Raw genomic sequence first — 14,764 nt, 5'->3', positions numbered from 1 at the left:
TTGTGTTTTTGTTTTATTTTCAGATAAATGTCATTGAAATTGCTAAGTACTCCAATATCATGTAAGATCAAGATCATCGATCCATATTTCAATTAATTATATTTATATTTAAAACAAACATATGTTCTGTTTTGATTGGTTATTAATGAATGTGATTAGATGTATATATATAGTAATCTCAAATAAAGGTGTTGACTTAGCTCCACCCTTATCTTTTAATAGATTTAACTATCTTTATCATATGTGGATCTATTTATCACCGGCCAGTGTTAAACAATAAATGAAAACTTATAGTACGAGTTTTTGAGAGTAAAGATAACCTTATAGTTATGAGATCTACTACATTATTTTTGTTTTCTTATATTATCATGTTTCTTATTTTGAGTCAGATTCGAGGTACGTACCATATCAATCTCTTACTAGTTCTGATTGTTTACCAGCAAAAAATTAGAATTTTTTATTAGATGAAAAAATTCTGCAACTATGAAAAAGGAAATCTTATAATACCATGTATAGTAATGTGTTGTAAGATTCTAGTTTAAAAAAAGATATATAATTACAATGTCTTGTGGTTCATATATATACTGTATTGTTATGTAACAGAGATGGAAGCTCAAAAGACGAAAGTCTGTAAGATAAATGAATTATGGATAGATCGATTTCATAGGTGTACCGGTGACAAGAAAAAAAACGAGGCTGAATGTGTAGCAGCTTTTGCGTCTAGTAGAAAAAAAGCATTTCAGTGCAGTTGTCGAGAGCATACTGAAGCTCTTTTTTGCACTTGTAATACTCATTGCTAAGTTTTATTATACTTTCACAATAAAATATATTGAATAAGACTATAAGAGAAAAGAGTGGGTGGTTATGTTGACAAATAAGAAAAATAATACATGAGTGAAAATAAATGTCATATCAAAGTTTCATACTTTTTACTTTGTTAAAGTCAATGCACTTATGTATATTATGTATTATACTTTTTACTTTGTTAAAGTCAATGCACTTATGTATATTTTGTATTATACTTTTTACTTTGTTAAAGTCAATGCACTTTTGTATATTATGTATTAAGTATTAATATTTGAATTACCAAATGACTAATGAGTCTTCTTCTTAATTAAGTAACCATATAAATATGTGGACACATTGGTGAAGAGTTGATACAATCAATGTTATCTCCTCTTTATTAATTGGGAAGTACATTACAAAAACAACTTTAGTATTCTAGTTATGAGATATGGTATTTTTAAGCAATCACTACAAGAAAACACCACAAATCGGAAGGTATCGACAACATACAATAAGAGACGGCACTGAAATTAAAAAGGAAAGAAAAATGTAGAATATATAGCATTGGTAAGTTTCGAAACGCTATGTATTGTTGTCGCAAAGTTCGCCAAGTTCGTACAAGTTCACGCTATGTATACTTGTACGTGAGTATTTTATTCAACAACAATAAAATACTCACGTACAAGTATTTTAATTTCATAAGATTTCTGCAGACAACTACCTTCTTGTTGTTTTGTCAAGCAACCTTCTTGCGTAAGCTCGCTAACTCATTTCACTTTCCAACAATTTGCTTCAATAGCTCATAAGGTTTCAACTTTGGGTCCGATAAGATTTGGTTTCTATTTAATTCTTGAGATACGGTTGTTGGAGAAAAGTAGATAATTGAGATTTTATATTCAAATGCTAGAAAATGCTTGGTTGATAAGATCATGTACTCCTCTGCAGGAAGATGTCATGATTAGAATATATGCTAACTGGTGCTACTGAACAAAACCTGTTTGCATTATGTGAGAAAAAGAGGGATGGTCACACCACTAAGCTTCACAACTTTGGAGTGTCTTTGCAGCTTCAGTTGTAAGTTTCTTCTTCTTTTTCTTAAATATGAAAGTTGTTATCTTTAGTTTATGTTAATGTATGTTTTATTTTCTGCTCTTTCTTATTTTCTATGTTTGAACCAAAGCCGGACTATTTATAATATCTCGAAGGTTCTTTGTGCTGCATCAAAATAACAGACCATTAAACAAGGTAAGGTTTTAGTTTTCTCCAAAAAAGTTTGATGGTTTTGTTCCCAATTGATGTTACAAAGTTGTTTGCCATCTCGGCCATCAAATCCAATTAATTGGGACAAAAGAATATATATGTACATGTTTTTGTGCTATTTACTTTTTGTGAAGTCAAAGTTTGATGGTTTTTATCCCAATTGATGTCTCTGAAAATCTAGCTCTTTTTATTAGTGGTACATGTAACATTCTTCTTTTGCTAGCCGTAGAATCTGTCATTAACCTTTTTGGGTTGTTAATGTATGTCAATGTTTTGTTGTATAGAGTGTCGGTGAGACGTGATGGACTCAAGAGGCGCCTAAGGGCATTTCTCTGACCTATAAATAAGATACAGCTCATTCAACCAAAGTCTCGCCCTGAACCAGTTTCCAAAAACTCATCACCTAAGGTATAATTCTAAACCTTTTGTCTTTGATTTGTGGTGTTGGATTGTTGCATTTTGAGAATAAATTGTTGTAGTGATTAAATCTAAGATTTTTTTTTTACTGTTGATTGTAGAGTACTAGTGTTAGTGTAAGTAACAACACCAACACCATCAAAGGTGGAAAGAAGAAATGCATCCTCTTAAATTGCTCCGAAATAGGAGAAAAAAGCGCTAATGCTACCAAGGTTTGAGTAGAAGTTTCTTGGTGATGCACCAGTCTGGAGACCAAATTCAGAAGTCGAAATCATTGCTGTTGCATTAGCTACTACAGTGGCTTGGCCAAGTGACAAAATAGTTTTTATCTGAAACATTGTCTTTGTGTGTGTTACATAACTTGTTATCAGATGTGGCTTTGCTTAATAACTTGTTATCTCTTACTTTTTAGATGTGGCTTTGATAATATAAACATATCTTTTGTCATAAAAAAATATTTGGTTCGTTCATAGATTTATTACTGAAAGCAGGTTTCTGTATTTAGCAATTAGAAGAATACCAAAAATAACAGCACTACAAAAATGAATGCTATAGTAAAAACTGCTGTGTAGAAAATAAACAATAACAAAAAAATTAATGTTATTATAAACTCTATAACTGCATTAAAATGACCGCTATAGTAAATAACTCTATTGTAGTACAACAAAAAACCGTTATGTAAAGTGTCGGATCTACGATGACGGGGGTAGATATAGCGCTTATTAAAACGCTATAAAAACAATATATAGCGTTTATCGGGTGCTATAAATACTCTAAATTCTTGTAGTGATTATGAAGAACTTTACTGCACTTGTAATACTCCATGCTAAGTTTTACTTCTTTTTCTTGGACAAACATTTGCTTTCATTCCATTAAAGAAGAGAACAAATACAGAACAAGGAGGATTCTGAGAATCCATTGTTTAAAACAAACTTGAAATGGGCATTTTCCAGTACCAAAACAACAACGCAGCAAAGATAAACAAGGTAGTTAAGGTTAATTGACAATTGATTCTTAGAGAGCTTTGAGCCAAAAGCTATGAAGCATATTGGTACATGTGAGGTCAAAGATTATCGATACTTCTTCCATGATGGATGAAGAGATTGCCACTGTCGTAATAATATGACGAAGTAACGTTGAGTAAAGGGGCAAAGCTGTGATTCTCGCCGGCGTGAGAAGAGCTACACAGTGTAGAGCTTTGACAAGGGTTCAAGCAGGGGTGGAGATGCTCTGATGCTTGAGGTGGTTTGCTAGTTTCGCCGAGGCATGAGAACTGGACTTGGACAAGCCATAGCCATAAACAATGCTCAGACAAATTGGAGTCGGGAACCAAATACCATACAAACTCAAACAATAAGGTACATAAATCAAAGCCTTAAGGGATACTTTACCAGGGTTTTCAGAAGATGGAAGCTCTGCCATAGTAACAACGGTGAATTACTTCTACGACGGATTCCATAAGGATCGTAATCTTGACCACACCGTCGACTAGGTTTTGACTTCGACAATTGAGATATGAGACCATACCTAGGATTAAAAGGATTTGGACTTGAGGCACACCTAATGGGCTTAAAAAGTTGGAGCCTTAATGGGCCAAAAGCTAACTTAGGGTCCACCAAGGGAAACCATCAAACTTTAGATATCCACGGAGAGAGACTAAGGCGGCTGACCAGAAAGGGTTGAAAGGTTTGTCTTGAGCATGGCCTCACCGGAAGTAAACTATGCATCAATAGTTCGAGATGAGGTTGGTCCGATGTTGAGGTGGAAAGGCAAGAAGACTTAATCATTCCAGATTGCTTAGCAGTTGCCCCCAGAAGAAGATCGCCTTGCACCGTCGACGTCTCCCCTGAGCATGGCGCATCTGCTGGTCCAAGAGGGATACCTCCTGCCAGTAACGAAGCCCAGGTGAGGGTTCTTCAGGGGTGATGTGAAGTACAGATCAAGAAAATTTCAGATCCGAAAGAAGATCCGATTTTTGTAACTCGCTGACTTGCAGATGCTTCTGTTTTGGTGCTGCGGATAAAGGTTGAGAGAGGGAGTTCACCGGAAACCGCCTTTGTCCTTTGATTGATAAACAACCGTCGAAATATAAAGGGTTTAAAAGAGCTTGAAAAGCTTGAAAAAGGGGGAAAAATTGGGGGAAAACTTAAACAGAAAGAGAATAAGAGCAGGATCTTGAAGCAGAAGGGAGTGACGGTTAAGTTTTCCCGATGCCGGCGAGCCGAAGCTCCACCGGCGCCGAAAGAGTTAAATGCGATAGTTTCCTCGATAACCTCGCCTGAGAGAGTTACAATTCGCTAATCTCTTTTTATTTATTTTATATATAATCCAAAATTTGCTAAGTTTTATTATACCTTCACAATAAAATATATAAGACAATAAGAGAAAACAATGGGTGGTTATGTTGACAAATAATAAAAAATAATACATGAGTGAAAATAAATGTCATATCAAATTTTCATATTTTTTACTTTGTTAAAGTCAATGCAATATGTGTATATTACTAGATTTTAACATGCGGTATACCGCGGGATTTTTTTTTTTACTAAAATCATTAAATATCAAGTTGTAATTGTTACTTAATTTTATACGTTTTATTTGATGTCTAAGATTGTATAGTTGTATTTTGATTGTTAATTCTACGATTTAATTCATGGTATACATCATAATATGATAATAATTTATTTTTGTTATAAATTAATTTACAGTATTAATATATTTTTATATTGTTAAGTTGTACTTGTTTGTTTATAGTAATTATGTATATAGAGGTGTCAAAAAGGTAGGTTCACATTTTTTTTTCTTGGACCCGCTAAGACCGCGGTCGTTAAAGTTATACCCAAACATGTCCCCGACCTAAATTTTCTATTAATTATTCTTTAAAAATTTAGTGGCAAAGAAACAGTTTTTTTTAATAACTTATAATATTGATATTTTGTAAATATCTTAATTGTTATACAATATGTTTATTTTAATCATATATTTGTAGTATTCGGGACGACCTGCCAAATCTCAGATGTACTTTGATAAAACCCGTAATCTGCATAGACTTAACCGTGAGGACCGTCTTTTAACGGTACACTGCAGGTCGTAGTGATGGGCCCAATAATCACAATTGAGAAATATCCATCCAAAAATTATTTCACTTTTGAGAAAAATAATCTTAGAGAAACAGAAATCAAGATTGGCGTTGCAGCCTCGCTGCCCGTTGTGTATTCTATTATGAGACCGAAAACATTATGGTTGTAGATTAATTCTTTTATATTTAGCAGAGGAACTCTTTAAATTTTCTATATATTGAAGATGGGAAATCTGGAGGAATTTATTTTAAAATTAAAACTTTGAAATAATTAAATAATATTGATTGGAGCGAATATAGAGTTTCCTATAATATTGGAATGACGAAAATTATGTTTAGTTTTGCAGAAAATTAGTTTCGGAGGTGGAAATAATTTAGGAATATGAGTCAAGATTTCTGGATAGATAGAAGGATATATCCGATTCACTTACATTATTTTTGCATATTTCGATTTTATCTTTTAATTTTTTTTAAAATGTTTTAATGATAATGATTTTGGTTGTAAATATCTTCAAACTCCAAGACTACTTTGACAAAACTGCTGTAAAAATGTTAATATAAATGTATTAATTAGGTATTATTTGAATTACAAATGACTAATGTCTCTTCTTCTCAATTAAGTAACCATATAAATATGTGGACACATTGGTGCAGAGTTGATACAATCAATGTTATCCCCTCTTTATTAATTGGGAAGTGCCTTACAAAAACAACCTTAGTAATTATTCTAGTTATGAGATATAGTATTTTTAAGCAAATATTTAGCGGGATAAAACGATTTGAGTAATTATTGGTAATTTTTAGGAACTACAACTGTTCACAAACGCAAACGTAACGAAAAATCAAGCAAGTCCTTAGTGATTCTCTACTACCTTGTACGTACTCGACCTAGATTGCTAGTATTAACCAATTGATAAAAGAAACCAAATAATTAACGGTTATACAATTTTTTACCAAAATATTATTCCTCATTAGTTGCGATACAAAAAAAAAAAAAAAAAAAAAAGTAGTTGCGATACTCCGTATAAATATTTAAAGTAAGGATTGACAAAATAATAATAAAAATATAATTCTTGTCAGTATCATTACATATTTTATCTTTTTTACTATTACTTTACAATTCTTTTTGAAAAATGTGTTTCACAGGTAAAAATGATTTTCGTTAACGACAAAATTTAATCCGAAACAGAGAGAAAAAAAAACATTTATACAAATGAAAAACCGTGCCATTAAATATCATTTGGTTACTTTTCTCATAATAAAAAATATTATAAAAAAAATGTCATATATATCCTTTATCCTATAAAACACAAGTCATTTGTCCAATAAAATTAAGCAATTTCAGAAATTTTACTGATGCGTGGAATAGGTTTTAACGGTAAATTAAAGTGTTCCATCCATGATCTCCACTTCCTTTTCATCATTTTTTAATATACATATATATCTATTGAAAAAAATGTACGAGAGAATAAAAAAAAAATTAGATACTTTGATACTGACCTCCTTCTTCCCTACGATCTATAATTCTACGCTTCCTAACGATGAAACAAAATGAATTTCCAAAATTGATGTGTATGTGCAACAAAGCCAAAGGTAAGTATTGCTGTCTAGATCGAGATTGATTGTTTTTTGTCTTTGTCTTTTTATTTACAATTTCTGTTTTCAGATTTCACAAGTTTGGCTCTCAGTTTGTTCATCGTGGTTTTATATACTCATCAAATTCTGAGTTTCACAATAGTTTTTGTGTTCAAAATTAGGAATTGACATGTGGATTTATAGGTTCATACTAAAAAAATCAAGTCTCCAATTATGCCACTTGAGATTTTACACAGATTTCCTTCTAAATAAGTCTGGAAGCAGAACCATGTGAAATCAGCGTTGGATTGTCCAGTTGTCCTTACAATTCTCATTTTTTTACATCGGTATGTCTCTCTGTTTTCTTTGTATTTTATTTCATCCAAAACATTTCGTCAACTTCTCTTTCTCCTACAAGAAAGAAGCTTCTAACGTGAGACATATATTTTTCTCTACAGTTAGTATCAGATTGTGTGAAAATGATTTTTAAGTGAACTGACCATTTCTCAATTCTGTATTAGTTTAGGAGATTCGTCGAATGAAGAAAAGAGAATAGACCAAAAAAAGAAGAAAAAATCAAGGCTAAGAAGTAAGAACGTAAGTTTCAATCTTTAGTTACCCTCTCTCTTTGTTTTTTTGTTTGTTTGTTTATTATGTTAATTTTTCATAGAGGATTCAACCCTTTTTTTTCTTGCAGATTGCAATATCTATTGCAGCAGAGACGAATACATATCAGATGGTTAAGCCATATTGGGACTTCCATATACAGAGACTAGAAAAGGAGCAGACCGCGCGAGTTGCAGGATTTTTTTTTTTTTTTTTTTTTTTTTTTTTTTTTTTTTTGGTGTAGGCGAGTTGCAAGATTGATTTGAGAAAGAGCTTGATAGAACTAAAAGGTCTGTTTTAATTCTGGACAAGTTCTGATTTTCTGTTAGCAGTCATTTGAGTTGAAAGTATGTTTATTTACTCATTAACAGTTTGTATTTATGAATGGTAAGGGAATCACTATTAAACTCAAGGATCAAAACTAAGATAGATGATTTTTTTTTGCTGAATGGTAACTTCTTTCTTATGTTCGTTGTTGTTTTTGATATCTGTTTGTTGTTGCAGAAATCAAAACACATTCAAAACTATGGATGGTGTTTACAGTTTTGGTGTGACTTCGAATGTGTTAGCCATTGATTGTACGTACGTCTCATACGGTGCACCCCGTCTCCCTCATTCGTAGGCCTATTGGTGATACAATCCCACCCTCATCGACAAAATCTACGTAATCGGAGAGTGTTTAGTCATCGGAGGATAAAGAAGGTGAAAATGCATCAGAGCTCTGAAGGTGACAGGAGTCTGCGAAGTGTCTCAGAGTGCTGATATGCTGACGTGGTGTGATGTGCTGACGTGAAGAAAGATTGTGGGACGCGATGACAAGATGTATGAGAAGGAAGAAAGAAGAGATCGAGATATACTCGAAGTTATTAATAGTATATTTGATCGACTAGGATAAGGAAGGATATTTTCTTAGGGATAAGGAATATTTCCTTTTAGTTAGCATACACAGAGATCTAGGTTAGAGATCGTGTGTGAGGCTATAAAGTGACGAGGGCTAGCCGCAAAAAGAGTTAGCATTCGTGGGGATAAAGTTGTGAGTTTTGTAAATCTTCAAGCAAATACAAAAAGGCTTTGAAGGTGAGTGTGTATACTCTTTTAGATCTACACAAGGTGTTGTGTTTGATATAGAAAAGAGTGAGCTTTGTTTTTCAAGTCTTGTAAGAAACGAGGGTTTTTATAAAATTGATTAAAAGCGCGTTCCAAGTGTAATTTTGTGTGTTCTGTTGTCTCTTTACCTTAACAGAAGGTCATGGTGCTTAATACAGAGAGAAAAATGTGAGAGCTTGAGGCTGAGATGACAAAGCCAGCCATGAAGATAGGTCAAACGTAATTTGGCTGTGTGGTGGTGGAGGGTAAGATTTACATAAGAGATCCAGCGAATAACTTTGTTTAAGGTCTAAAGGTAGAAGATGTGAAATGGATGAGATTCTGAATTCTAAGAAGTGGGAGTATGCATATGTTGTTGATGATATTTTGTATAATACTACTCCATGATTCTTAAGAACAGATTAAAAGCAGATGATACACAAACTTTCACATATGGTTTTTTTGGTGATGCTAGCTGGTATTATTGTTTGATGCACAAACTTTCGCTTTTAAAACATGAGTAGATGCATCATCACATATTAACGGTTTTGTTTATGCAACAGGTTTTTTTTTCCCTCCAATTTTTGTGATGATGCAATGATTTTTTTAGAGAACAACTTTTTTTTTGTTTAGGTATTTGATTAGACAGTAATAACATTTTCAATATATTTAGTTGTTTAAAATCCAATAATTTTAAGTTAGAAAATAATTTCCCGTACGTAGTATGGGTCTATTACTAGTTACAATAATAAATAAAAAGATGTATATGAATTAGTGGGTGCATTTGAAAGTTTGTAAAAATATTGACAGGGGTCAAAACCCCAACTTTAGCAAGCTATATAACCAAATTTAATCAATTTATACTAAAAATATGTAATGTATTTTTTTATAAGAGTCATATAACCTTAATTATGTGAGGAACGTAACTTTATTAAAAAAATATGCTTCATTCAAAAACTAGGTCCCACGTGTGAAAAGTGGAAAAATAATTCTTATAAATAGTAAAAAAAATCGTGAGAAACAAAAAGAAATAGGAAATTTGTTAGAAATATACTTTTTCATATATATTTTTTCAAAAATTCTTATTTTTGGCCATTTTCATTTTTGCTCTCTTTTAATTTTAATAACCATTTTACCCTTACATGAAAATTAATTTAATCACTAAAAAGAAAAACAAAATTTCCCGCCACAAATAAAAAATCCGACATATTTTTCCGCAAAAAAAAAATTTCCTGCCCAAAAAATGTTGTCAAAATTTTTTTGCAAAGTTTTTAAAATGTTTCCAACCTTGTAAAAGCGTTTACAAGGTTTTCAAAATTCAAATTTTTGGCGGGAAAATCAAATTTTGTAGCTTTGGCGGGAAAAAAAGTTTTGGCGGGAATTTTCTTTTATTTTTTATTTTGGCGAGAATTTGTTTTATTTTTTGGCGGGAATTTTTGTCAATTTTGATGATTGTACATTTTTGCTGTCACTCAAAGAAAATGTAGTTTTGTCATTTTATATATAGTGAGGGGTAGTTTTAAAAAGAGGTATTTTTGAGAATGCCCCAAAGAAATAAAACATACTTTAGTGTTCTTTTCCATACAATAGACACTAATCCCCCTTTTAATAAAAGAGAAGTACACAACGTAGTTTTTGTAGACTTTATAATTTTAATAAATGGTTACAAATGGTTACAAATAGGTTATAGACAGGTTATATATTAATCCATATATTAATATTAATGGACACACCTAAATATTATGGATATTCCAAATTGATAATTGATATATTAATGGTAAAAAATAAAATCATGAATATTCCAAACTGTATTTTTGGAAGATTTTAGTCATATATCACGTTGTTTCCAAAGATCTTTAAACACAATATTACAAAATTCTTTTCCACAGATTTTATTGATAGACCACAACGTTAACCAAAGGTAGATTACGAAATTGATAGAATGATTGGTTACAAGTTAAATAGTGGGTTACAAGATAGATTACGAAATAAAATTTAACCAGTGTTATAGCATGGGTAATTATCAAGAATCATTAACAATATAAAACTTACAAAATAGATGTTTTTTCGAGCGTTCATGTTTAGCATATGATTTGATTGCATAATGTTTTATCCAAAAAAACTTTTAAAAACAATAACATAAAATTATATTTTACATAAAAGTACAATATAAATAAAATAAATTTCAACCCATAATCTAGTTAGAGTTATAAGCGCAAAATACTGTGAACCACTATCTTTTAATAGAAATCAACTATTAATATCGTTTGTTTGGATATATATATGATCGTTATTGGAAAAAAAAGTAGTATTCTAATATAACTTTGTGTATACATTATATATGATCGTTATTGGAAAAAGAAGTAGTATTCTAATATAACTTTGTGTATACATTACGAGACACATTTGTTTGATCTGCTACATTTTAAGTAATGAGATCTGCTACAGTGTTCATGTTTTCTTGCGTTATTATGTTATTCGTTTTTGAGTCATTTTCAAGGTAATATATCAGCTTTGTGTTTAATTTTAATTGGTTACTTACTTTTTTTTTTTTTTTGTCAACAATAAAGGAATTAACTCAAGTGAGCCAATTTGGGGGAAAAACGTTTACAAACTTAACATGCTGCGGAGAAGAGCGCGCTCGACGAGCCAACGAATCCGCACGAACATTTGCATTTCGAGGTACCTGAACCAAATCAAAAGAAGAGAACTCCTCCCTATCAGTCTTGATGTCGTCTAGGTATGTTGCGAAGGTGGGCCAATCCTGAGGCGAAGACACCATCTTCACCAAATCGGAGCAGTCCGTATAAAACACCACCTCCCGGAAATCGTGTCCAATCATGCACCGCATCGCCCAAATGAAAGCTTCGACTTCTGCATGTAACGGGGACAAACTATGCCGGAAATTGGTGGCGCCGAGAATCGGGGATGATCCTTGTGAGGAAGTACAAACCCAACCTGCACCTGCAAAAATATCAGTTTCTTTCCAAGAACCGTCCAGGAAACACCGATGGCCGGAAACAAACGGCGGGAGAAAAAAAATATGGGGCTGCGGCCTAGCAGACAAAACACTAGGGGAGGACTGAAGCTCAGCCAGATCTGTCTCCACCTGTGCCTGCTGCCAAGTCTGAGCTTCACCTATCGCCACCCGAACAACCTCAATAGGTTGTTCAACCTGGTTCTCGAAAACTCGAGCATTCCGTGCTTTCCAAATATACCACATTATCCAAGGAAACGCGGCGACCTGTGAACCCGGGTTAGTTGAACCCAAGAAATAATCCACATTAGCATAAACTGACTCCGTGGGGAAAAGTTGTGGTCCTACCGGAACATTCGCTAAAGCCCAAACCTGGCGAGCCGGTGGACACACAAAAATAGCGTGATTTATATCTTCCACATCGGCCCCACACCATACACAGTCAACATCACAATCTATCCCTCGACGTTTTAAATTCGCCGATACCGAAATATAACCCGTCAATACTTGCCACATAAAGTGCTGCAATTTGGGTGGACATGGAACCTTCCAAACCTTAGCCAAAAGAGGGGTTAACTCTGGCCCTGCCCCAGTAGGTTGAAAGGTATTCGGGGTCGCATAACGCGCCACCTCATAACCTGATTTTACCGTATACTTGCCATGCTTAGTAAAGTGTCAACCTAAATAATCTGCCCGGGAACAATTACTTAAAGGCAAAGCTTCTATCAAAGCGGCATCTACGGGATCAAAATGCTCGTAGAGCAGATCCCTGTGCCAAGAGTTTGTGTGGCGATTGATCATGTGAGTCAATCGAAGTTCTGGATCCTGACAAGGACCATTACTTAAAGCTGGTCTCGGGAATTGAGCTGGAACCCAGGGATCCTGCGATATAGAAATGGAGTCCCCTGAGCCAACCCTTTTAATAAGCCCTTTGTTTACCAGAGATCTAGCTGAAACAATACTTCTCCAACCATAAGAAGGAGAGTATGACCGTAGGGGTTCCATAGGATTTGAATTTCGGTAATACCTACTCTTAAAAACCCGAGCAAACAGAGAGTCCGTACATTCTATCAATCTCCATAACTGTTTGGCCAACATAGCCGTGTTAAAATCATCCACACTCCTAAATCCCAACCCACCCAACTGCTTGCTACAACAAAGCTTTTCCCAAGCTATCCAATGCATACTCCCAGACTGTCCATTAGAGCTCCACCAGAAGTTCGCCACTGCACTAGTTAATTTGGATGTTATTGTTTTTGGTAGGCGAAAACAAGACATCACAAATGTCGGTACCGCAGTCGCAACCGACTTAATCATCACCTCCTTTCCTCCTTTTGACAACAGTTTCGCTGACCAACCAGTTGTCCGGTTCTGCAACCGATCCCGAACAAAGGAGAAAACCTGTGTTTTCGAACCCCCCAAACTTTCCGGAAGTCCCAAATACGATCCCATGCCCCCTACATTAGTGATACCAAGAACACCCTGCATCTCCGCCTTGGCCTGGTCATCAACCTTATGTCCAAACTGAACTGAAGACTTCTCAAAATTTATCTGCTGACCCGAGGCAGCCCCGTACTGTTTTAGAATATCCAACACAATCCCACATTGAGCTCTATCAACCTTACAGAAAAAAAGACTGTCGTCCGCAAACAGCAAATGCGTAATTGGCGGACACTTATTTGCCACCTTTATACCTGTAATCTTCTTTTCCTCCTCCGCCTTCCGAATATTAGCAATCAGAACCTCCGTACACAAGATAAAAATGTAAGGAGAAAGCGGATCGCCCTGTCTCAAACCCCTTTCTGGGACTATCAGCCCATTGGGTTGACCATTAAGAAGAACCCTGTACTCAACGGAAGAGATACAAAACATAATCCACGAGATCCATTTATCCGCAAATCCCATCTTTCGTAAAAGAGCCTCAACAAAAGCCCACTCCACTCTATCATACGCCTTACTCATATCCGTCTTTATGGCTATAAACTTACTTTTACATGAATTATTAGTGCGCAAACCATGAAACATCTCCTGAGCAATCAGGATATTATCCGAAATCAATCGACCTGGAACAAAGGCTGATTGAGTCTCCGAGATGAGACCATGCAACAACCGCTTAAGCCGTTGACATAAAACCTTTGAAATGATTTTATACCCCACGTTGCAAAAACTAACCGGCCGCATCTCTGCCATCCGAGTCGGGTTTGTTACCTTGGGAATAAGACAGATATGCGTACGATTTAAAGCCGTATCAAAAACACCCTCAGTTAAAAACTGATTTACCATTGAGACAAGATCCGCTTTAACAATACTCTTAGCCTTTTGAAAAAACAGAGCTGTCATACCATCAGGGCCGGGTGCTTTATCCGGGTGCATCATAAACAAGGCCTTTTTAACCTCGGCCTCCGTGGCTGGGGCCGTTAACCGTAAATTTTCCGTATCCGTAATAACTGTTTCAACCTCCTTTAGAACATCCTCAAAATTACCCGGCGAGATCGTAGTAAATAACTCCTCAAAATACGCCACTGCCGTGGCACAAATATCTTGCTCCTCGGTAGACCAAATACCCTGTTTATCAAACAAACCCAAGATCCTATTCCGGGCCCGGCGTTGCTTAGTTTGTGCCTGGAAATACTTTGTATTCTTGTCCCCCAGTCGCATCCATCGATTCCTACTCTTCTGATACCAATGAATCTCCTCATCCTTACAGGCCTCGCGCAACCGGGCATTGAGATCAGAGATGACCTCCGGACCCGTGGCATCATTAGCCTGCGCTACCTCTAACTGTCTCTTAAGATCCTCAATCAAATCCCTCCCGTAGGGAGCCTGCTGTTTCCTCCATCGGGAAATCGCTCGGCGACAGTTCACAATCTTGTCGGCAAAACTAGTGGAGCCCCTATTCTGCTCCCGCAGCCAACCGGCCGAGATTGCATCCATTAAACCCTCCTTTCCCACCCATCAGCGGTCAAACATGAAACCCC

At 35.0% G+C, this 14,764-nt stretch overlaps 2 long non-coding RNA genes across 2 annotated transcripts; both read left to right on the top strand.

Annotated features, from left to right (window-relative positions):
- The first annotated feature begins 273 nt into the window (after positions 1-273).
- On the top strand, positions 274-1,091 carry LOC147939027 (uncharacterized). Its single transcript, XR_015567150.1, has 2 exons — positions 274-396; positions 604-1,091. It is a non-coding gene; the product is annotated as an uncharacterized LOC147939027 (long non-coding RNA).
- Positions 1,092-1,185: 94 nt separating this feature from the next.
- LOC104712164 (uncharacterized) lies at positions 1,186-2,939 on the top strand. Its single transcript, XR_015567149.1, has 4 exons — positions 1,186-1,860; positions 1,967-2,031; positions 2,331-2,454; positions 2,565-2,939. It is a non-coding gene; the product is annotated as an uncharacterized LOC104712164 (long non-coding RNA).
- Positions 2,940-14,764: the final 11,825 nt, after the last annotated feature.

Source organism: Camelina sativa, chromosome 9, assembly GCF_030686135.1.
Source record: "Camelina sativa cultivar CO46 ecotype springtype chromosome 9, ASM3068613v1".
NCBI classification, from domain to species: Eukaryota; Viridiplantae; Streptophyta; class Magnoliopsida; order Brassicales; family Brassicaceae; genus Camelina; species Camelina sativa.
This window is presented reverse-complemented; position numbering and strand designations above follow the sequence as displayed.